The 25,995-nt window shown below is 44.9% G+C and overlaps 1 protein-coding gene across 3 annotated transcripts in view; it reads right to left on the bottom strand.

Moving 5' to 3' along the window:
- Positions 1–16,022, bottom strand: part of LOC118395004 (desmocollin-1) — a 139,178-nt gene extending 123,156 nt beyond the window's left edge. The window contains exon 1 of one of the 3 annotated variants that reach the window (XM_035788753.2): positions 15,636–16,022. The gene's annotated coding sequence lies outside the window, so the exon portion shown is untranslated. Of the gene's footprint in view, positions 1–14,701; positions 14,978–15,635 lie in introns of those variants that run through there. The other 2 variants (XM_052464164.1, XM_052464163.1) reach the window with 2 other exon arrangements.
- Between the last annotated feature and the right edge of the window lie 9,973 nt (positions 16,023–25,995).

The raw sequence follows: 25,995 nt of genomic DNA, 5'->3' as shown, positions 1-25,995 counted from the left end.
CCTCTGCAAGCCCTCAGCCTATGGGAGTAGAGGAAGAGAACTGCCTCATGGGTCTAACCAATAAATAAGTAGAGGGCCAGCTACAATCGCCAATCAGCAGGCTGATCAATCTGATTGCATTGAGGGACTTTTTTGGGAAGACACTGATTGGATCCATGCAGCAGAATAGAGAATGAAGTTGAAAAGACCACCCAGCAGCCCGCCTAACTCTCAGTGCTCAGACAAAATATATAACACATGAAATCCTAATGAGCCGCCCCATAACAGGTCTGCAGAGGCCTGCAGTGGTCGGAGAATAGGATTAGTTCAAAATGAGAGATCAAATCGGAGAAGAAACAACGCGAAGAACAGCCCAGGACCCTTCTCGCCTCGATATCATATGCTTCTGAACACCGGACACATTTTGTTTTCCCAGAGGACTTGCGTATAGAAAGAAGAAACGGGTAAGTGGGTTTGCCCACATAAAAAAAAAGCTAAACACTTGTGACTCCACCAGGGATGAAAGTGTTGGGCTGATAAATGAATCAACCCGTCATTAGTTTATATCTACTGCTAAGGATTCCTGGGTTTCCACTTAAGGCACACACTACGGAGAAGCAAAATGTTCATTCAACTGTGAGAAAGGTTCTGAATATCTCTCTCTCTCTCTCTCTCTCTCTCTCTCTCTCTCTCTCTCTCTCTCTCTCTCTCTCTCTCTCTCTCTCTCTCTCTCTCTCTCTCTCTCTCTCTCTCTCTCTCTCTCTCTCTCTCTCTCTCTCTCTCTCTCTCTCTCTCTCTCTCTCTCTCTCTCTCTCTCTCTCTCTCTCTCTCTCTCTCTCTCTCTCTCTCTCTCTCTCTCTCTCTCTCTCTCTCTCTCTCTCTCGTGTGTGTATGTATGTGTGATGTGTGCCTGTCACACTTTGTAGCTTACATTGATCATTTCCTGTCATGCCAATAAAGTCAATCTTAACACAAATCTGAACGAAGAGAGGAGCGCCTCTACCACAACAGCACAAGGCAGAGAGGGGAGAGAGATCAAGAGAGAGAGAGAATTTGGTAGACAGGAGACAGTCAAGGGTGAAAGATAAGAGACGTGGGGATTACAAGAGAGAAAGAGAACGAGAGAGAGAGATGAAGAAGAATAAAATATATAGAGAGGAGCAGTTATATAATCTGGGCTCTAGATGAGATGGTCACTGCCGAGGTGGGAGTCAGGGTCTGGGTGTGCGATGGGAGCAGGGACAGAGAGATTGGAAAGACGACAGTGAGATAAAGGAAATTATAAATGGTCCGGGAGGAGAAGGCCTAGAAAACAAGGGCCTCTCTGACGGTATCCTGCATCCGGTTTCGTCGAGTCGGGTACACACTGAGCTCAACATAGGCCTATATCCCATTCTAAATGACAAGGCAATGACCGACCAAACTCTTTAAAAACCAACCTAGGTTATTTTGGTCCTCATCTGTCTAATCTCATCCAGGCCCAGCGCCCGGCCAAGCCCTTTGTTCCAAAAAGAAAGCCCAGCCGCGGAGTCATACTAAGACAGTCAACCCCAATCAAGGTAGAGCCTCTACAGTATTAGTCTTGACTGACCCACAAAGTCTACCCAACACTAAAGCCAAGTTGAACTAGAGCAACACTATGTATGTGTCTTACAAGTGCAGTCAGTCCCCACACTGCTGATTGATGGGTCGAGTGACAACCATGAATGGATTGGCATTTTTCAACTGTCTAATCTATCTGGTCAAGCCCCCTCGTCTTTCTCCTTCCATCTCCTCATGGTAAAAACCTGGCAATCAATACCGGGACCGAGGGCACTAGTGATTTAGAGTAAGCTCTCTTCGCCTCTCAGTGGTGTAACGTTCATGATTGGCCAAGAGAGCACGTCTTACTCAGGACACCATGAGAAGAACTGTCTGTCAGTGGTCTGACTGAGCAGCCATTTTGAAGGATGAGAGAGAGAGAGAGAGAGAATGGATTTGTCTACCTTTTGATACCCCTATTCCCTGGCTGCAAGATTTTGGACAAAATATCTCATTGTGAATGTTAGGGCTAGATATTGCAATTGGGATGATGAGTTGGGATTTTTCAAACCCTTGGTAAACGTGGTAATTCCGTCAGACATGGTTAAAACAAGTGTCCGGGTGGAGAGCATCACTTCTTTAAAAAAATGAGATCATACGAATGAACACAGGCCGTGCTAACAGAATCTACTTGAACAATGGTACGTTGCAGCCGTGTTATAATCCACACGCGTGAGCTCCGTTTCAACTTGTCCCATGATTATGTTATACAGTGTTCTGAAGGTGACTTGGGGAGAAATATATGCGAGACGGCGTGTGATATCTCCTGTCCTGTCTGCAGGTGTGTTTTGTTTACGGGGGGGTGCAATCGTCATGAAGTAGGGGGATGCTTCTTCTTCATATAGTTGAATGTATTTGCTGTGTTGTCGCCACAACTCTGAGGCACTTTTTAGACAACACTTGCATTTGGTTGACTGACATCTGTTTGCCGGGCGGCTGAAATACTGCCATACACCATAAGATCCGCTGGTGATTGGTAGGCATCCTCTGTGCGTGTAGAGAGTGAATGGACTGAGTCTAGGGCATCTCATTGGAGGGGGTACCGTAGCCTTGTTTTTGTTGCATTAACGTAGTGTCAAAGAAAGGGGGGAAATTGCAGCCTCTTGCGATATTGATATTACACGTCAATATCGCAATTTCGATCCGAAATTCCATTAATTGTGCAGCCCTACCCTGTGTAGAGCAGTACATCTGGCCAGAACAACGACTCTGCGGCTTTGGCCTAAAGTGGCGCACTACAGGGAATAGAGTGGTATTTGAGATTTGCACCGTTTATTTTTATTTTTTTTGATCCTCAAAATAAGATGCCACCACTGCGAGGGAGAAAAGGCGAGCAGGAAGGCAAGACAAGGAATGTTTTGAAAAGCGGGTTGAAAACACACTCAGATGAGCTCTCCTCTCAGCAGCTCTAAGGAAGCTGGGATCAAACAGCAGAGTTCAAGGGTCTCTCGTTACAATGATGCAGGGTGAGGCTGATGGGGTGCCAAGCGGCGCGGATGAATGTGACTTTTGGCTCAGGTTTTAGATAGTTGTATTTTTCCCGACATGGGTTGCTTTTATTCTACTGAAAGCACATTGAATCGATCTGCGTAAAGACCGGGGAGATTTGCTGGTGGATTAAGTCTTTCATTAGGGAAAGCGAGAAGTTAATTGCGACGACAGCTGCATTTCTCTGACTTTACACGATTGGCATTTTAACAGCGTCTCTTTAAAAGACGGAAAAAGCCATTTTCAATAAATGCAGGGCAATCTTTGCACGATGAATCGAGCTCAAATGAGCTTTTCTTCTCATTCTCTCCTCCTTCTAAAGGCGTGTTGGCAGCACAGTTTCGGAGTGAGTTGTCGCGCAGAGACGTCACGCAACGAAAAATAAAGCACTCCACAGCGAACGATGAAACAGACGCTCAATGTGAAGCGATATCCAAGGTGAGCTAGAACACTGATGACGACTGATGAAGGGAGAGAAGGGAGCATTAAACTAGTGAATGAAGTCACGGGGAACAGAGTGAGTGAGAGGTTCTCTGATTGATTAGGGGGGTTGGGTGATACAGTGCTAAAAAACAAGGGAGAAAAGTGAGGGAATTGAGGGGACTAGAAAATGTGAACATTGTCAAATGACAAAACTACACCTAGGAAACACGCAACAAGACATCAGCACAGAAATGACCGTGCTCAGGCATGCGCAATTACGTACCAGCGTGGAAGTAGAATAAGTTTTAGGATGAGAAATGTGGTATGAGGGGAGATACAAAGGGGGGGATTACAAGGACAGAGGACCCCGGCAATGTATGGGCACGAGAGAGACAGAAACAGAGTGGAAAAAAAGAGTCAGAGAAAGCTAGATGACAGCAGGAGGGAGGAGAGAGAGAGAGCGGGAGAAGGAAGGGGGTTAAAGAGTATTGCTATATGTGTGAAAAGAAGAGATAGAGACAAAAGAAACAGGAGGCATGAAGGAACAAATGAGTAGGGGAGACAGACAGTGAGAAAGGAGGGATAGAGGACAAATGAGAGAAGGAGTGAAGCGGTGAGAGGAGGAATTGAGAGCAGGAGAAGCCCAGCGGTATATGAGAGACAGGGTAACAGGCACTGTTAGTGCCGATCAATTTCCCGTCCCTCAATAATAGATGTGACGAGTCTGGTGGGCTGTTATCAGACGTGCCTGACCGACCGAAATACAATCCCCACAGGGATCCCTCATACACTCACACACACACACACTGGCACAACACACACAAATACACACTGTCATAAACAGCATATTCACATTACCACAAAGCCCAGGAGCACACAGTCACTCAGTGTCATGACCATAGATTCTAGAATACACACACACACATACACACACACGTGCACTCTCATCAACAGCACTTTCTCCTCAAATCACACAAACCACAACCAGTCATCAGCATTCCCACCGTATGCTATATCTTGCCTTCTCTCACTCTCCATTTCTCTTCTTCCTCTCCTCTGCTCTCCCTCCATGTCTTACCCTCTCCCTACGGAGACTCGCGCCGAGATTCATGCTCATCTCGTGGTGATGACAGCCGTGGCCATATGTCACTAGTGCTTTTAACAGTGCAGCTGTAAATGTAGCAGCAGGCATGTGGAAGAACCTCAGTGACAGAACACGACAGGAACAACTCTCTCTTTAAACCAGATCTGTCAGGAACACCTCTGTCTTTACCCAGATGTGTCACCAACACCTCCCCTTTTATCTCCAGCAATCCTGGGTATTGTGTGTGTGTGTGTGTGTGTGTGTGTGTGTGTGTGTGTGTGTGTGTGTGTGTGTGTGTTTTGGATTCCCTTGTGTGTATGCAAGCTCTATCTGTGCATGTGAATAGTGTGCTGCCAGTGTGTAGATATAACAGCCAATGTATGTGTGAGTCGTGGAATAGATAGATGAATCTAAACAGAGTCATGTGTTGAGACAACACCAGAACAAGGGTCAGTCTAAAACTCTCAAGGTCAACTCTAAACCTGGAAGCCAGTCCCACTGCTCCCCCGTTTCCCTCTTAACCAGGGACTGATTTAGACCTGGGACACCAGGTGTGTGGGCAATAAATTACCAGGTGGAACAGAAAAACGGGCAGGTTCCGACCTCGTAGGGTCAGAGTTCAATAACCCTGGTCTAGAAGATAGGAACCGGACTTAAGAGTAAGAAAAGCACAACTAAGAAGACTAGAAATGAAATCCTGACCACAGTTACTTTAGAACAGGAGTGTGGTACTACAGTCCTCGGGGGCCAGAGAGGTGTCACACTTCCCATCCCTAGCGAACACTGATTAAACTAATTGCATTCTAAACTGAAGATCATGATTAGTTGATTACTGGACAAAACATATGACTTTTTTTGCTCAGGAAGATCGTGTACTATGCTATTTAATACGTGTCCACTATTTCCCTCTATTCAGTAGGACAGTTGCTTAGTGGGACCCTCAAGCTATTGTCATGTCCATGAAGCCAATACAAATGTCCGATCATGATGGCATAATAAATGAGCCACTGTGTAAAGTGTGACAAAGATAATTTGTCTAAAGAGAATGCAGTGAGTGGCGGGAAAGTCTCATCCAGGCCATTTGGCCTGGATTCAACAGCCAATCTGTACTCTAACAGCCTGGGCTGTTACATTAATGTTTGACACAGTTTAATTCTGGCAGTGGCACAGTCAAGAAACTTTTTTTGAGAAAGATGCTGACTTTTCTAACAGGCTGCTAAAATGACTGAGTCAGCAAGCCCCTAATACGGAGACAGACCCACACACTCGAACACACACACAGACATGCCAACAAAACACACACTCAGACAAACACACTTCTTCCGTATGCACACATGAAAACGTCGGGCCGATTTGCCCGTTGCTACAGAAATACGTGATGGTACTTCCAACCCGAAGACTCCTGACAGATTGTGGTCACAACTGAGCAGCTTTAACCTCAAGGTCAATGAGGATGAAAACCCCAAAATCCACACAACGAAGCAGCCCACTCTGTAATTATTTACAGAGCAGGGCCACCGAGAATCCAATCCAGTTCATTTGGAGCATCTGAAGAGTATGATAGCCCATCTCCAGGAGCGAACACAAGACCCAGGTCTCACGAAAAGGTGACTCACACTCACCACGCGGGCATGTAGTTCAACAGACCACCTCCATGGCAGAAGCTCTATGGCTGTTACTGTGGAATTCCCCCCAAAAATGCCACCAACCATCCATTCAACCAACCAGCAGGTATTCCATTGGCATTTGAAAACATTAATCATCTAATTCCAAATGCTCCATTTAGTTAGAGGCAGTACCTATCTGGCGTTAAGCACACGACACCATGAAAGAGAGACACATGGACTGACTTCTGACTAAGGAATGCACATCAGGAGGTCCATGTCTCCTGGTGGGCGGTTTAAGTTCGAGGTGGTACCTGCTTGTTCGATTGTTACCCCGCGTTTGCGCCACCATTTGCGTTCAAACGCATCTTTCGTTTCCAATATAAGAATCAGTGAGCACATCAGCAGTCTCCCATGGAACAGGAAATGTGGAAAGCAAAACAGATTTCTGTTCCTTTGAACGTTTCAGGATGTTTTTATATTTTTCCCATTTCTGAGCTGTATCATTAATTATGTATAAAATGAGACTTTTTGATTTGAGAATCCAAAAAGGCAACAACATGATTCGAGCATGCTTCTGGAGGCAACACTTTTCTCGCTAATTGAAGTGAGAGACGATACGCTTTAATAAAAAAATAGTTAAAAAACAAAGAGACGAGAGATGATGAGATAAGGACTAAAAAGGAAACAAAAAAAACTACGTTTTTCAATTCATGTTGCTGATACTTTGACTCGTCACTCGGCACGATTGATGATAACAGCTGAACAGTCGCACAATAAAAAACAATAAAAAACGCACACACACACACACATCCACGCAGCCGAAACACAAACGCAAATAGAAACAAACGCACACATTCACTCACACGTACTCAGCATGTTTTTTTGTTCATTGTGTGGGGGGTGCATTGGATGGATTAAGGTACAGGATAGAACATGTTGAATGAGGAGACACTTTTATATGATGTGTTGCAATAACAGTCATGTGCACCGGAGCTGGGGAAAAAGACTGACCACTATAGCAACAGGAATCACACACACACACACACACACACACACACACACACACACACACACACACACACACACACACACACACACACACACACACACACACACACACACACTGTGAGCTACACTCTAATACACTTCAAATCACAAGCTCAGCGCTCCTTGGACGAAGGTATCGATGATTCATTTTGTGTTTTATCAAAGATACAGGAGTACCATTAAAAAGTGATCAGTCAACTACCAGGCATGAGGAGGCTGGTTTTAATTGCCCATCCATCAAAAGGGTTCCTCAAGTAGATCCAGCACTGAAATATCAGGCATGAACCAACTGAAGTCCACTACATTAATAACGCTACTGATGAACCTCGCATACACACACACTCCCCTGCTGGCTCACCATTAAAACTCATTTCACACACACACACACAGGAGTGGACAAAAAAAAAATCACACACTGACACACCTCTCTCACATACACACACACATGCGCACACACACACGCACACTCCAACAAACAAATATATTCATAATTTATACACATTTTTACAAGGACAGTCACTTAAAAGAACACAATGCTGTCACATACAGTGAGCCTGCCTCCAATGGTTTGTATTACAAAACATCCAGTACTTTATCATAGAGTACAATGGCATACATCATAATATACTGTAGTAATCAAATCTATGCCATGCTTAAACAATCATGAATAAACACAGTCTCTGTATACTGCCTAGTAGCATCAAGAAACCCTAAATCTCACCATCTCATTCCAGCCATTTTATATAAGCTTAAAATGCACGGCCTCTAAGGATGTTTTCAGCCAATTCCCTGCAGAGCATGCCACATGAATAACAACGCTGGTTTGAAACAGGAATTAAACTGGTTCATTCATTTCGTTCTCTTTGGTTCCATTACCAGGCTTCAAGACACTTACAGGCATTTGAGCGTTTTTTGTCATGTTTTGGATGAATTCTTGCTTTTATCCATTTTACCGATGCATGCACTCTAACCAAACAGTTTTCGGTCACTTCCCCAGAATTATGCTGCCTGCCTAGTTTTTCCCACACGGGCGGCTGCATCCACTGACAATTCATCCGCCACTTCTGCTCTCATTTTCTGGTTTTAGCCTTTGCACTAAACCCTGCGCCTCCGGATCAGCTGTGTTAGCTGCTAAGCAGCTGCCCTGGGCCAGGACTTGGCTAGTGCAGTTATTTAGGGTTACACTAAAGACATTGAATGGGTTAAAATACGCTTGAAGACACATGCAGACGACACTCACACACACACTTATCTTGTGTCTCCTTCAGACGATGGATTGATGAGAAAAATCTTCAAAGTGGCAAAGCGAAGCCAGGCTGGTGTTTGATGTGAGGATAATGATTTAGGTATGCTGCTGCCTGAGAAGGAGACATTTCCATGCCAACCTGAATGAGGCCTGGAAACCCTCATTTAGGGCTGTGAGTTGGAAACCAGAAATTTGGAGGGTCTGATGAATATTACAAGCATGAGATTTGCTGCTCGGAGGTCTGAACAAGGAAGTTCTGAAAGAGAAGTCTAGTGGCATTTGGTTGGTGTGTTGATGTATGGGGAAGGTTAGGTAGTTAAGAGAGCACACTACAGCTCACTACCACTTTCACACTCCATTCCTCCAGGGGGCAGCAGCAACCATGTCCAAGTGCTGTGCTGCCAAGCCTTGAAAAGGACAGGTGCTGCCAATTAAGGCGATCGCCAGTCAGTGTCCCAGCTTGCAAGCTGTGAGGCTGTTGGTTTGTTTGGTGGCCGTGACGCCTTCATTTAAAATAAATAAAAAAGTCATCTTTATGCATCTATGTAGTTTTCCTTTTTGTATATATATGTTTTTGTCACCATCTTGACATAATAATCCGCTTGGACTGGTCAACCAAGAGGTCGAGAGAGACAGAGCTGTCCCTGGACCATAGTAAGGTTGCTCTCTGCCTGGACGCGTACATTTAACAGCACGCTGATTTCTCACATAGATCCACATCTTAAATCAGGTTAGAGACCAGTTAACTAGATCTAAGACCGCTAGACATAACGAGAGCAGCAAAATCAGTAGGTTAGTTATTCGTTTTGTAACATTGGTTGGTGTTTAACCTTTTCACGCGTGAGTTGCAAACATCTCTAAAGGTCGCCCCCAGGGCAAGACTTTAATGCGCATGATGTCAGAATGCTCTCACTGTTCCAAAATGTGGTTGTTACGCAACAGTACAATTAACCCATGCTGCCCTTAAACCAAGGCACGCCTGCTAATTAACTATGGGCTGTTTCAACTTGTCAATAAAATAAAACATTTAAAACGGTTTAAATTGAGGTGTGTTCCGCCTCCTCATTAATTCACATAGTAGTAGCCCATTATACTGTTTCGGGCCTATTTACGCTTGAGGCATTACTGAGCCGGACAAAAGTTATTTCTTCTACAAGAGTCCCAAGCACAAACGTTTTCCTCCCCGGCATATTTTCCTGCTGGTGCCCACTTTGATTTCACTAATAATAATAACTTTGGACATGTGCGTGTTCCTATAAAAGTAAGTGCCTTATCACATGATCATTATCGTTTCTCTATATCTAGTTGTTAACTTTTACACAGTAGCACACCGTATATACAGTACCAGTCAAAAGTTTGGACACACCTACTCATTCCAGGGATTTTTTTTTTTTTTTTTTCTACATTGTAGAATAATAGTGAAAACATAAACTATGAAATAACACATATTCTCTCAACCAGCTTCATGAGGTAGTCACCTGGAATGCATTTCAATTAACAGGTGTGTCTTGTTAAAAGTTAATTTGTGGAATATCTTTCCTTAATGCATTTGAGCCAATCAGTTGTGTTGTGACAAGGTAGGGGTGGTATACAGAAGATAGCTCTATTTTGTAAGAATAGCTCAAATAAGAAAAGAGAAAAGACAGTCCATTATTACTTTAAACTGTAATAGCTACTGTAAATTGGACAGTGCAGTAAGATTAACAAGAATTTAAGCTTTCTGCCAATATCAGATATGTCTATGTCCTGGGAAATGTTCTTGTTACTTACAACCCTGTGCTAATCGCATTAGCCTACGTTAGCTCAACCATCCCGAGGGGGACTCACCAATCCTGTAGAGGTTTTAAGACATGAAGGTCAGAAAATCTGGAAAATTTCAAGAATTTAAATGTTTCTTCAAGTGCAGTCGCAAAAACCATCAAGCACTGTAATGAAACTGGCTCTCATGAGGACCGCCATAGCAAAGGAAGACCCAGAGTTACCTCTGCTGCAGAGGATATGTTCATTCGAGTTACCAGCCTCAGAAATTGCAGCCCAAATAAATGCTTCACAGAGTTCAACAGACATCTCAACATCAACTGTTCAGAGGGGACTGAGTGAATCAGGCCTTTGTGGTCGATTTGCTGCAAAGACACCACTACCAAAGGACACCAATAAGAAGACTTGCTTGGGCCAAGAAACCAAGACTTGCATGGGCCAAGATCTGGCCTCCACAATCAACTGACCTCAACCCAATTGAGATGGTTTGGGATGAGTTAAGTAAAGGAAATTCAGTTAACAAGTGCTCAGCATATATGGGAACTCCTTCAAGACTGTAAGAAAAGTATTCCAGGTGAAGCTGGTTGAGAGATGGCCAAGAGTGTGCAAAGCTGTCATCAAGGCAAAGGGTGGATACTTTGAAGAATCTCAAATATAAAATATATTTTGATTTGCTTTGCACTTGGTGACTACATGATTCCATATGTGTTATTTCATAGTTTTGATGTTTTCCCTTTTGATCTATAATGAAGAAAATAGTCAAAAATAAATAAAAATTCTTGAATGAGTAGGGGTGTCCAAACGTTTGACTGGTATTGTATGTATGGAGCTGTATGTATTTACTGTTTTATTCACATGTTTTCAAGTTCTGGTGACAAATCATGCATTCCGATTCTTGCATTCACTGTAATGGACACATATGATAAGTGTAAAATACCTTTTTGAAGGTTGTACTGATTATGATGAGCTAAGCTAATTGCCAGCTCAATGTGGCACCATGTTTGTTGACATCATACAATGCATTATGGTTGTCACGCAAATGTCTGTCAGACCAAAGATGTTAAAACAAAAACGAGATGAAGGGATGGTTCAATCGTCTTTCGAGTAAACGTACGGAAGTGAATGATGGTAGACGACACACCCGTGAGGTCACCCGTGATGTGATGAAATGGAAATAGTCATTGCTATTAGCTCATTCACATGATGGTTTCTTTCAGCTGAGATTTAGCTAAATATGACCGCTTGTGTGAGGTTAATCTTTCCTCGGTTAGCGCTACGACTAATGTAGCCTGAATTTTCCGGTTTTGGATGAGAATTGTGTCATTGTGTCGCTACTTCTGTGAATGTCTGAACATTGCATCCAAAAAATAAAATGGCTCACATTGAGGACATAATGTTGGAAAGACTTGCGTTTGTGAAAAATATTTCTGTGAAAAAGCAGTGTGGCCCGCTGAAGCGCTGACTGTTGCATCAGTCGTAACTGGACGCTCTGAGTACAGGGTTCTGATCACACCGGTCTGAGCGTACGCTGCGGGGACCACTGTAGAACCAGCACTCCTGTGTGTTCGTACAGTGTCAAAGGGTTCGCGCTTCCGCAGTTAGTTAGCCTACATTATAACGAAAGAAGCTCTGTGTCAGCAAACCTGTCGGTCTACGTGTGTGTGTGTGTGTGTGTGTGTGTGTGTGTGTGTGTGTGTGTGTGTGTGTGTGTGTGTGTGTGTGTGTGTGTGTGTGTGTGTGTGTGTGTGTGTGTGTGAACAACACTTTCAATGGCTACGGCTCTGCACTGCTGAATGCACTGCAGCTATCGGTTCATCGTTGTCATACAGTAATTCAGTGTGTAATACCCGTCTAAGTCCCTGCGAAGCAGAGGAGCAGGCAGTGTCTGCACCGAGCATGTTAAGCCCACTCAATGTCCTATAGGACAGGCCAATTTAACACTGGAATAAGCCAATTATCTTTGTGGAGTAGACAAATTTACAATAGGATTTCCCCCAATTCCTTCTGGACTCCCATGTCAGAGCTTGGAGTTGCTTTCTAACGGCCACACACACCGCCGCAAGCCTACCCAATACGAACACACACACACACTCCCGCACTTGCATCAGACACACTCCTGGGTGAGCCCCCACTGCGATGAATGTGCCCTCTATTCCTTAAAATGAAAGCCTCCCTCTCGTTCCCTTTGCAATAATGTCTCCAGCAGAGCGGACCGCTGTGTGTACATTTTCGTGAGGAAAATCCTCCATAATCCGAGCGGCCAGCGTGAGAGGTGGTTCACGTCAATCTCTGAAGGCAGGAAGAGGCTTGGCGCCTCACGTGCCTGCCACACTCCAGCCCCACATCCCTAAATGCTCCAGCCACAAAAGAGACCTCCTCCCTGGGCTTGGCACAGTGGGCCAGCTGCATCCTCCCACACTGTGTTCAGGCGAAGGCAGAACAGCCACAGTCGCCTGTGTACAATCAGACCGTGACAAGCTCCAGCAGCAGCATCCATCCACGAGGAGAACACGGGCTCCTCCACAGCCATTTCTATAAATGGGGACCCCAGGGAAGACATATGTCTTCCTGATTAACCAGTCTGATTGAGAGGGGAGTCACCCAGGTGTCATACTGGGTGTCTTTAACCATCCCCTGTATAGGTAGAGACATTGGGAAGATCTCTGTCTGGTTGAATCACATGTGTGAAGGCAGAAGCATCACAGGCTGCTATGTTTCTCTATCAGTTAGCGTTCTGTAAAGGTGCCACCAGGGAGGTAGAATGTGGAAGAGCTAATTCCATGTTATGACTGAACAGCATGAGTACATGAGTGTGGGTAACCCTGGCAACGTGTGACTCAGAAGCCCCATTTCCCCCACAACAATTGGAGTGGGAACACGAGAATGAAATCATCTCTCTCTCTCCGAGATACCTCCAGGGAACACTCGGAGTCTTCAACAGTCGCTATTCGAACGGAGGGTCCCGGCACGGCACGGCGTCTAACTTCTTTAGCTGAATTGAACGCTACTGAATTGGTAGATGTCTAAAACAGCAGTCAATTCCCTTCCCTGAACTACAAAACCCAAGGGCGCTAGACTGTAGGTCTTTAATAGTCATTAGTTTGGTATCACAAAGGGAAAACAAGCAATTGATCACCCCCCCAGTGAACGGTGCATTCCCAACTCGGCTGCATGTCTAACAGTCATTTTGCTGAATAAGAGCCTTGGGGGTGCTGTCTGTCTTAAACACTCTCTTAAACGTCTACAGAGAGTAGCCCGAGAAGAGGATGCGTCATTCGAGACAGTCCCCGGCCCCTCCATTGTCCACTATGGCCGCCACTGGTGACGTGGCTCTCTTAGAGAGAATGACTTCATATATCTGGAAAGCAAAAACACTTTAGCCACACTTGAGATAAGGGTTGCCGTGTTGTTACGTAACAGCAAAACTGTGGATATCACCACTCTCGAACACTTGCTCTCTCTGTCTCTTTCCCTCACTCATCTTCTTTTTCTGGCCTTGACCCTTCTATCTCACTATTGGTGTCCTTCCATCTCGCGCTCTCCTCCCTCCATTCGATGTCTGTTGTAATAAACAGTCATGTCTGGTAGTGGGAGGTGGTGAGTCCTCCCTGTCACAACAGCAGCACCTCTTTTTCAGCCTCCGTTCTCCTAGCCGCTTTATAGCTGACACAAGTCACTGAGTCAATGTCTTGTCTATACACACACATCTACCCTTCCTCTCAGTTCTCTCTCTCCTCCTCTGGCGTCTCACTCTGGGTAAATACAAAAGCTCTTTGGTGTAAACAATTACGAGCTTTAATTCTGACACAGATTGTTTTGCTCTATTTTAACCAAATTAGCGGAGAGCATTTTGTCTAACGTCCGATGGCGTGTTCTCACAATACCTTTCGCTGCCAAGGCAAAGCCAGGTCGAAATCCAATGTGCAAGCACAGGAAAAACTGTGCACACGGCCAAACACAGAGACGCACAGAAAGAAAGAAAAGATCCACACATGCATAGTCATTGATCATCAGCCAAACCTATATGCTTTTAATATCAACAAGTATTACATATAGCACACCTGTATTCCATGTAAAGTGATTGCAGGATTTCTAAATACGTGTGTGTGTGTGTGTGTGTGTGTGTGTGTGTGTGTGTGTGTGTGTGTGTGTGTGTGTTGGAAAGGGGGGGGTAGTGCACAAATCCAAGGGACATGCATCATTTTCCCACAGAGAAAAATGCCAGCTACAGAGGCTTATATTAAAAGCTGCAATGGCTTTACAACATCAAATACATCGCATACTATTCAACCCACTTTAGGCTACTGTACACACAATGGTAAAACACCGCAAATAAAACACATTCACATTCAAACATGGACAGAATTGTTGACAGCAGCCTACTTACTGCTAAAGGGCAATCATACATCTCAGAAAATGTTTGTCACAGGACAGTGAAACGCGCACTCACACACACAGACACTGCTGATTGAACACTCATCACATTACCATATCGGAGAGACAGCCCCGAACACAGCCCAGTCGTGTCACCGCGCGCTCACACCGACACCCCTCAATATCAAGCCAAACACTTGTTTATAACCGATTTGCTACAAATAATAAATGGATACAATTAAGCTGGTATTATGAAGCGATACTGAGCCGATCACCTTCATTAGGGACGCGCTGATCCTCGTAGACATTGCGCATGCGGCAGGTAAAATATTTGCCTCGCTCACACTCGGGTGTCACTGTCGATTTTTGGTAGGCTACGTGTCTGGTCTGCCGCTACCCCGCGGATCTTTTAACCGTGGCAGACAAAAGTGCGCGCACCATCTGCTCGGACTCGGTTCAGTCACGTGAAATCTGCACTGGTCCATCTCTCCCAAGTGACCCCGAGACGTGCGCGTGCCCTGTTCACTTAACTGAGTTATGCGGTTGTAATAGATGAAGACAAATTACCTAGAAAGATGTGCTTCAGTCTAAATTAATTGCACTCGTAGTCTAGCCCGTAGTCAAAATAATAACATGTGTGGGTTTGTCAAGTCTGTTTAAGAGACGTTGTAGACATTGGTTGTTGTTGTATGAAATCGCCCAAAATCTAGTGGAGTAGCCAACACACTTTTTGACATTTCAACATAAAATGTAAGAAAATCTGTTCTCTCTTTCAGCCCCGCAATTATGCACAGACAAGGTTCACTATAAAACCACCATGCAATTCATCTCGAAGAACGTTTTCAATAAATAATATAAATGTTTCGTCTATTTAGTCTAATGCATTCAGACTGACAAATAAATAATGCATTTGATAGACTACTATCGACCAAATAAAAATACGATTTTATCTTAATTTGCTTCTATAATATCGCGGTTAAAACATATTCTTCCGACTCACCGCGCGACATGCTTTATTACCTTTTGGTGATGTTAAGAATGAATTTACCTTCAGAGGTCGATCTTTGAATAATGTCTGAAGTTTCTTTCCTCTCGTCGTATCTGCCCGTCTCTAGTGACAAGAGTCACACTGAGTCAAATGTGAACAGGGCAAACGCTGTTGTCGCATCTCTCCCTCTCGCGCTCCAATAATAAGACCACTGTCTTAATCTCTCATCATGTACACTCGCTCTCTCTCTCTTCCCATCTCCTCCGTTTTAGCCTACTAACAGTTCACCACCAGTTTTCAGGTCAACATCATCATCATCGTAGTAGCCTGTCCATCAACTAGACATCATCATCAGTCAAATAAAAATGGAATCAATTTATTTTCATTTTCATCATTGTTGCCTATTTGATGTTCATATTGAATAACTAGCCCACAGTTCCTGTTGAGGGAAGAGAGAGCCCTGGTTCTGCATGTCCATTAGAATTGTAAGAGACTGTTCCTCCTCCATTACATAAACACGGTCAGAACAGGGCCAGCCAGATGACAGAGGATGAAAAGACTGATTTATTCACTGGTGTGTGTGTGTGTGTGTGTGTGTGTGTGTGTGTGTGTGTGTGTGTGTGTGTGTGTGTGTGTGTGTGTGTGTGTGTGTGTGTGTGTGTGTGTGTGTGTGTGTGTGTGTGTGTGTGTGTGCACTCACTCTGCTCTCTTTATGGACGTGTGAGAGTGTGAGTCCCTCCGGCATTAACAGGTATAGCGTGGCATTGAACGCCTCCCTACTACCCTTCCTCAACCAATAACCCAGGTCACTTCTATCGCCCTAGGATTTATGAGGTGTAACATCATGCTCGCACGCACACACACACACACACACACACACACACACACACACACACACACACACACACACACACACAGAGAAGGACACACGCATACAGACACACCCACCCCATGCACCTCCTTATCACTGAAACACCTTCAAATGATTTATCCACTAGCTAATCTCAATCCTTCCAGACCGTGTGTGTGTGTGTGTGTCTGTGTTTGAAGGACAGCATCAGTGAGCGAGATGGATGTGGGAGGAGTCTTTCCTCCAGTGAGGGTGTGGCTCTCGTATACAGTTGAAGTCTGAAGTTTACATACACTTAGGTTGGAGTCATTAAAACTCGTTTTTCAACCACTTCACAAATTTCTTGCTAACAAACTATAGTTTTGTCAAGTCGGCTACGACATCAACTTTGTGCATTACACAAGTAATTTTTCAAACAATTGTTTACAGACAGATTATTTCACTTATAATTCACTGTATCACAATTCCAATGGGTCAGAAGTATACATACACTGAGTTGACTGTGCCTTTAAACAGCTTGGAAAATTCCAGAAAATGATGTCATGGCTTTAGAAGATTCTGATAGACTAATTGACATAATTTGAGTCAATTGGAGGCGTACCTGTGGATGTATTTCAAGGTCTACCTTCAAACTAAGTGCCTCTTTGCTTGACATCATGGGAAAATCAATAGAAATTAGCCAAGACCTCAGAAAAAAAATGTAGACCTCCACAAGTCTGGTTCATCCTTGGGAGCAATTTCCAAATGCTTGAAGGTACTACGTTCATCTGTACAAACAACAGTACGCAAGTATAAACACCATGGGACCACACAGCCGTCATACCGCTCAGGAAGAAGACGTGTTCTGTCTCCTAGAGATGAACGTACTTTGGTGCAAAATATGCAAATCAATCCCAGAACAACAGCAAAGGACCTTGTGAAGATGCTTGAGGAAACAGGGACAAAAGTATCTATATTCACAGAAAAACAAGTCCTATATCGACATAACCTGAAAGGCCGCTCAGCAAGGAGGAAGCCACTGCTCCAAAACCACCATATAAAAGCCAGACTACGGTTTGCAATTGCACATTGGGACAAACATCGTACTTTTTGGAGAAATGTCCTCTGGTCTGATGAAACAAAAATAAAACTGTTTGGCCATAATGACCATCATTATGTTTGGAGGAAAAATGGAGAGGCTTGCAAGCCGAAGAAAACCATCCCAACAGTGAAGCACAGGGGTGGCAGCAACATGTTGTGAGGGTGCTTTGCTACAGGAGGGACTGGTGGCACTTCACAAAATAGATGGCATCATGAGGTAGGAAAATTAAGTCGATATATTGAAGCAACATCTCAAGACATCAGGAAGTTAAAGCTTGGTTGCAAATGGGTCTTCCAAATGGACAATGACACCAAGCAAACTTCCAAAGTTGTGGCAAAATGGCGTAAGGACAACAAACTCAAGGTATTGGAGTGGCCATCACAAAGCACTGACCTCAATCCTATAGAAAATATTTGGGCAGAACTGAAAAAGCGTATGCGAGCAAGGAGGCCTACAAACCTGACTCAGTTACACCAGCTCTGTCAGCAGGAATGGGCCAAAATTCACCCAACTTAATGTGGAAAGCTTGTGGAAGGCTACCCGATACGTTTGACCCAAGTTCAACAATTTAAAGGCAATGCTACCAAATACTAATTGAGTGTATGTAAACTAACATTTGTCTGGGAATGTGATGAAAGAAATAAAAGCTGAAATAAATCATTATCTCTACCATTATTCTGACATTTCTCATTTTTAAAAGAAAGTGGTGATCCTAACTGACCTAGTAATTTATACTAGGATTAAATGTCTGGAATTGTGAAACATTTAGTTTAAATGTATTTGGCTAAGGTGTATGTAAACTTCTGACTTCAACTGTATCTCTGCCTCTCCTAAATAGCAAGGACAAAGAGCAACAGGGGGCAGACAAAGAAACAGCAAGACACAGACAGTCAGGCATAAACAGGTAATATGATACACAGACAGACATAGAGTACAGTACTGACTCAGGCAGTCACAGACAGACAGAGTACAGTACTGACTCAGGCAGTCACAGACAGACATAGAGTACAGTACTGACTAAGGCAGTCACAGACAGATATAGAGTACAGTACTGACTCAGGCAGTCACAGACAGACAGAGTACAGTACTGACTAAGGCAGTCACAGACAGATATAGAGTACAGTACTGACTCAGGCAGTCACAGACAGACAGAGTACAGTACTGACTCAGGCAGTCACAGACAGACATAGACTTGTGATGTATGACGAACACAGACAGACAGACAGACAGACAGACAGACAGACAGACAGACAGACAGACAGATGTCCTCTCCTCCACCTGGTGGGTGTGTCTCCCCCTCTCCACCTGTCTGCTCATTTGTTCGGACTTCCCTTTCACAGGATGGCAGACAGCAGCACAAATACTGGGACGTGTGTACAGGAGAGTACAGGAGAGCACAGTAGGTGTGTGTTGTATGTACATGTCGTCGAGGGAGGAGAGGGGGAGAGAGGAGTTAGTGTGTGTCTGCATATATGTGAGATCAAGCGTACGGGATGGAGAGTGGGGGAAATGTGACAGGGTGTGTGTGTGTGTGTGTGTGTGTGCGTGTGTGTGTGTATTATGACAAAAGTGGGAAGAATGTGACAATGTGTGTGGTGTGTCAACATGAGTGTGTGTGTGTGTGTGTGTGTGTGTGTGTGTGTGTGTGTGTGTGTGTGTGTGTGTGTGTGTGTGTGTGTGTGTGTGTGTGTGTGTGTGTGTGTGTGTGTGTGTGTGTATTATGACAAAAGTGGGAAGAATGTGACAATGTGTGTGGTGTGTCAACATGAGTGTGTGTGATCGTCTGGATTTACATCTATCCATATATGGGTCCTTCCGTTTGTTTTTCCTTTTCTGCATCCCTCACTCTGACAGCCCAATGGCATAGCTCCTTTTGCTCCTCTCTTTCAGCCTTTTGCTCCTGCGTGGTCAGAGAAAGAATGGAAGGAGAGAGGCGGATGATGGGAGTGGATGAGAAAGCAGCTCGCATCCTGCACAGCTCAGCTAAGCTATTGCTGAGCCCCGACCTGCCTCAATGTCTCTTTAGGCATGAAATGACTCCTCAACCACTCATGTCCCTCAGAAAACACAAGATATACCTGGTTTTGCCTCACTCACCTGAGACCAGATCTTATGTGGCTTTAAAGCCTACGTTGTTTAGCCCACTTCCCTCAGGTAAAGAGACTGCGCTGCTTTGCCCCAAAGGTACTCCACTGCAGCGGAACTGCTTAGACAACAAAAGGATGAATATATACGCAGGCACATTATCCTTTGCACAAAGAAATAATATGTACAGGAAAAATTCACACAATGTAGGTCACTTGGGACGCAGATGTGTGCCAAGCGAAGAACAAAGTGCTGACGACAAAAACAACAACAGCCAAATTGATGATTATTACCAGGACAGTAATGACGATAATCATCATTATCATCCAAGCAGAGAGAAAATGACAAAGTTTCCCAAATTATATGGTGGCTTTTTGTGTCCACCACATGCAGAGCACTGAGTTGGCGATACTGTGCCTGCATTTACACCGATAAAATGTTTTGTACCTGTAATTGAATTCCAAATAATTGTGTCATTCTATTTGCAGTGAATGTGGATTTCATGATCTACGTTCACCATTTTATGACTGACATGGCTGTCCACATATTATCGTCACTCTGTTGTACTATATTATAGATAATTAAGTCGTGGCATTATGTATTTACAGTAAGTGTGGTGTGAACGAGCATTTATACCTTTCAATCCACCATCCCTTTATTTTGCCACCATGAAAAGCAATTTGTCACCACAGGGATGGTGGATTTAAGGGTTATTCAAGGCTCCTGCCAACGCAAATACATTGATATCTACTTTCCTGACATCTGGTCTTTTACAAAGATCATTTCTTTGATCTGTTTCAGGTTCACCATCACTTAGCTATTTTAGTCTGTCTGCTCATCCATCCTCATCTTCGTCTCTCTCTCCCCATTTTCTTCCCCCGTCTCGTACTCTTTCATCATCTCTCTTTCTCTGCCTCGTCCCCTCTTTTCTTTTCTTTTTATCTGCCGGTCTCTTCTCTTTCCCTCTCTCCCCCCTTTCTTTCCTTGTCTCTGTGAATTAGCTGCGCTGGTCTGTAACGTAGCTCGTCTCAGCCCTGGGCTACGTCTCTGAGTTCCATATAGACAGTGCATGAAGCATGGCTAACATGGCTGCCCTTGTTGCTGTGCATGTAAGGTTTCTGACTGTGTGGTTTGCCCATGTCTGTTTTAGTGTGGACCTACAGGTAGCTGCCAAAATAAAGGAAACTGGGCTTTGGGCCACAACGAGCCAGAACAGCTGCAACGCATCTTGGCATAGATTCTACAAGTGCCCCGAACTCCATTGGAGGGATGCTGTACCATTCCTCCATAAGACATGCCATCACCTGGTGTTTTGTTGATGGTGGTGGGAGAACGCCGTCTCAGGCGCCACTCCAGAATTTCACATAAGTGTTCAATTGGGTTGAGATTTGGTGACTGAGATGGCCGTGGCATATGGTTAACATAATTTTCCTGCTCATCAAACCATTCAGGGACCACTCGTGCCCTGTGGATGGGGGCATTGTCATCCTATCGGGGCATAGCCATGGTAGCCAAAACAATGGCCTGCCCAGAATTTGCATGATGGGATGTTAATTGCTTAATTCACTCAGGAACCACACCTGTGTGGCAGCACCTGCTTTCAATACACTTTGTATCCCTCATTTATTCCATTCTCTTGGCAGTTACCTGTATGTGTGCCCATGTGTGTGGGGCGTGTCCTCCTGCCTCCGGCGCAGGGTTTCCCAAGGGGTGCACGTTTTGGTTTTTGCCCTGTCACTACACAGCTGATTCAAATAATCAACTAATCATCCAGCTTTGATCATTTGAATCAGATCAAAACCAAAGCGTACAGCTCTTGGGGCCCCGAGGACCGAGTTTGGGAAACCTTGCTGTAGCGTGTTGTCGTTAATGTGTGTATGTTAGTGCGCTCAACAGTGTGCGGTATGAACTCAGCTGCATGCTCACACCTGAATCTCCTCTGACTAAATAAACACAGACACACACCCCGACACACTCAAACTTGTACACATGGATATTTCCCATGCATCGCTCCCTTATCTCCCTCTCTCCAGCGCTCCCTCCCTCTTCTTTTCATCTCCCTCGCTTTTTCGCCATACACCAGATGGCTGACCCATCTGCTCCCTCTCTCTTTCCCTCTCTCTCCACCTCAATCTCTTTTTTCCCATAACTCCCATGTTTCATATGGTAGAAATCCAAGCTCTCCTGTACACAAGATCCTCCATCGCATATGTGGGGAGTAATTTACTCTTCTTACTATCAAACCTCGCATCACCTTGGCTTAGCTTGAACCAGTGTGTGTGTGTGTGTGTGTGTGTGTGTGTGTGTGTGTGTCCGGCAATCCCCTGGTTCACCCCATCTCTTCATCCTTGCCATGTGCTCAGAAGTTTCCCAGAGCGAGTGCAGGGGTATTGTGCTGTAATCATAAGGCAGTGGAGTCCTAGCTCATCTCTGTCTTTGAGGCTCTGTGACCTTCCTTTTATAGATAGCTAAAGCCCTACTGAGAGAGGCTTCTGACTGACAGGTGAGAAGACGACACCAGATACACTTCTAGAGATGAGCAAGTACACACGCACACGCACACACACACACACACACACACACACACACACACACACACACACACACAGAGAGAGAGACACTCAGATACAGACATACACACAATTAGCCCGAGGTGAAGGGAGGTATAGGATACTGATCAATTCCGACACACGCAGTGAGAGTCAACAAGGACATAGAGAGGCAGACAGGCAGGCAGATAGACAGACAGACAGGCACGCAGAGAACATACAAATACTCCCAAACACAGACATCAATACACAACCAGACAGACACATAATTATAAAACCACTCAGCACACACACCCACACACTCTCACACCAGTAAATAGCATAGCTTCAGTGAGAAAGAGAGATTTGAAAGGACTGAGAAGTTTTGCAGAAGTGCAGCCTACTCTTGAGAAGAGAATTACAAGGAGAGATGGGTAAAATTGAAATCTCTGACAGGAATGCTTTCCCGATGCCACGGTTGTACTTGAAAAATTGAACAAAGAGAAAGGCGGTGTACTGTTTCTGTAGGAAAATAAAATACACTGATGGTGTGTCTGTGTCTGTGTGTGTGTGTGTGTGTGTGTGTGTGTGTAAGCGTATGTGTGTCCGTGTGTCCATTCACGTGTGTCCATGTGTCACAGCTGCTACCAGGGACACACCTGGACAGAGCAGTGTGTGACCTGAGACCTCAGGTGTGGCTAAAGCTATTTCCAGAGGAAGGATGGAGGGGTCAACGTGTGTACAGGGTCGGCTGTATTCATGTGGAATAAACAAAACTACCCCAAACCCTGTGTGTCTGTGACTTAATCAAATAAAACAATGTCTTTGTAACCAAGGGCAGCCTGTCACACCCCACACAACACCTTGCCCAAATCGCCCTGGGCGGCCTGGCTCTACCTTACTGTTTCGGAGCAGACGGACGAGGAGCAGCGTAGAGCCGAAGACCTCCAGCCCCATCCACTCATCTCCTGCTTTAACCCTTCATTAAACCCACTCAGTGTTTAACCCCTCGCTGACTGAGCCCTGCCTGCCTCACACGGCCCTCTGGTGGGATTCCAGCTGAGCTCAGTGCCAATTAGAGAGATAAAAGCCAAGGCTACATCAGCCAGATCTGAGCCAGGCATTACAAGACTCAGGTGAAACAAACAAACAAATGAATCCCAACAATCAACTGTGTGTGTGTGTGTGTGTGTGTGTGTGTGTGTGTGTGTGTGTGTGTGTGTGTGTGTGTGTGTGTGTGTGTGTGTGTGTGTGTGTGTGTGCGTGCGTGCGTGCGTGCGTGCGTGCGTGCGTGCGTGCGTGCGTGCGTGCGTGCGTGCGTGCGTGCGTGCGTGAAAAGGGAGAGATAGATGAAGTGTGTGTGTGAGAAAGAGGATGAAGGTCTGTGTGCATAGTGTCTGTGTCTAAGGGTCGTTGTGGGAGTAGTAAGGGTCGTTGTGGGAGTAGTAAGGGTCGTTGTGATTGCAGTAAACAGATAAACAGATGAAAGCAGAAAACGAGTCAAAAAGAACAGGAGGAGTAATTCTGCTTGGAGGTGAGAAAAAGCCTTTAATGTTTCATGTTAGGGGACGACGCTGGTGAAGGACTGACAACGAAGAGTCGCAGTGCATCTTTACAAGGCAGAGCTTAAGAACAACAGAGAGAGGAGGGACAGCAGCCAGCTAGAGACAGAGAGGCAGTACCCTACTCAGAAAAGATCAGAAACAAGGATCAGCCGTACAGAGCCGTTAGATCAAGGTTGGTAATGAGTAGCCATGAGGATCACAGGTAAGACACAGCACATATTCCATTTGTTATAGTTCACAGAGAAGAAAGTACAAATCATTTCATTTAAATGGATTGAATGTGGTTCTAGGTGGTTAGGGAGCATTGCTTACCATGGTTAATGGTCAAGTGCTATGTTAATGGTCAAGTGCCTACGTTGGATCCACAGAACAGAAGGGCAGAGGACCAGGCACAACGCTGCCCCTGTGCCCTTGAAGGGAAAAGGGCTGCATGAGCAGACTGCTGAAAAAGGCCTTGGAGAGGTGCTGATGAGAGAGAGAGAGAGCAGAGCACCAGTGAACTGAATCATCACCACCATCATTGTAATGAGAGGAGATCTGTCCTGAGACAGAGGAGAGAAGGCGAGAGAGAGAGATAGGGGGGGGAGAAGGGAATTGAAAGAGAGGGAGGTAGGTAGGGAGAAAGTAAGGGAGAGGAGGGGGAGAGAGGCGAGGGAGAGAGAGATCAAAGGGAAGAGAAAGGGGCAGAGAGAAGATGATAGGGAGAGGGATAGAAAAAGCGGGAGGGAGAGCTGGAGAGAGAGAGAGAGAGAGAGAGAGAGAGAGAGAGAGAGAGAGAGAGAGAGAGAGAGAGAGAGAGAGGGAGGGGCAGAGAGAACAGGATGGGAAGAGGGATTGAGAGAGGGATAGGGGGAGAAAGAGGGAGGGAAAGGGAGAGGGGGAAGAGGGATTCAGAGAGTGTGTGGGAGAGCGAAGAAAAACAGAAAGAGTTGAGAGAGGGAATAGAGGAAAAGAGGGCTATGGGGACTGTGATACAAATATTTGTATGGCTTTCTGGTGCAGTTCTGACGAGGGAGCAGAAACTGTGTACCACTGAAGACTGCTGGGTGTTTGAGGTTGTGGCACTCCAACTCCAACTGTCAAAAGGAATAGACAAGAACAGAGAGCAAAGGGCAAGGCAGGACCGGACTACGGCATTTGGGGCCCCGAGGCACATTAAAATCTAATCAAATTGTATTTGTTTACATACACCTTAGCAAGTTTACAAGTTTACATACACCTTAGCCAAATACATTTAAACTCAGTTTTTCACAATTCCTGACATTTAATCCTAGTAAAAACTCCACTTTATTTTAAGAATGTGAAATGTCAGAATAATAGTATAATGGAGAGAATTATTTATTTCAGCTTTTATTTCTTTCATCACATTCCCATTGGCATAGAAGTTTACATACACTCAATTAGTATTTGGTAGCATTGCCTTTAAATTGTTTAACTTGGGTCAAACGTATTGGGTAGCCTTCCACAATAAGTTGGGTGTAATTTACAACATTAACGGGCCAAACTAATGGCCCATTGGGACCATTTCCCAAGTACCTTGGGCTCCTGAGTGGCGCAGCGGTCTAAGACACTGCATCTCAGTGCAAGAGATGTCATTACAGTCCCTAGTTTGAATCCAGGCTGTATCACATCCAGGCCGTGACTGGGAGTCCCATAGTGGAGGTGCACAATTGGCCCAACATTGTGCGGGTTTTGTCATTGTAAATAAGAATTTGTTCTTAACTGACTTGCCTAGTTAAATAAAAAGATCTCTGTGCAGTCAGACATTTGATAATTTTGTGCCACCGGGGCCACAATAATTTGCCCCCTCTCTGATTGTCTGAGTGTGACCCCCTCCCCATGGGTTACTGCAGCTAGTGTTGGCATCACTGCCACAAACTGGGTGGGGGCACCTCACTGGAATTCCCACTGGGTAGGTACAAAGTAATCAAGGTTCTCTTTAGTAGCTTTGTGAATTTCCTTGTACTGTATATCATGCTCACCCACCCGGGGACATTGGCTTTTGTCGGACCAACTTTGCCAGGCAGCCACACACTCTTGAAGGGGCAGTGCTGCTTTAGTGGGTCTCTGACTGCATTTATCTTTCTATCTTAGCTGCGTATAGGCTACTTGCAGTAGGCCTATAAAACAGATAAGGACTTCTCCTTGGTGTATGGGTCGCTCAGTTGGGTGTCTAGGGTATAGGGTTGGGGACTGTTCCATCACGATAGAATGGTAAATAACCCATTGTTTTGATTTATGTTCAAATATACAGTATATCCCATGTCCGCAGAAAATGGAAAGCTCTCTCGGTCACAACTCCCAATCGCAG

Source organism: Oncorhynchus keta, chromosome 15 (genome assembly GCF_023373465.1).
Source record: "Oncorhynchus keta strain PuntledgeMale-10-30-2019 chromosome 15, Oket_V2, whole genome shotgun sequence".
NCBI lineage: Eukaryota > Metazoa > Chordata > Actinopteri > Salmoniformes > Salmonidae > Oncorhynchus > Oncorhynchus keta.
The sequence above is the reverse complement of the archived record's forward strand: the minus strand, read 5'-3'. Positions and strand labels throughout refer to the sequence as shown.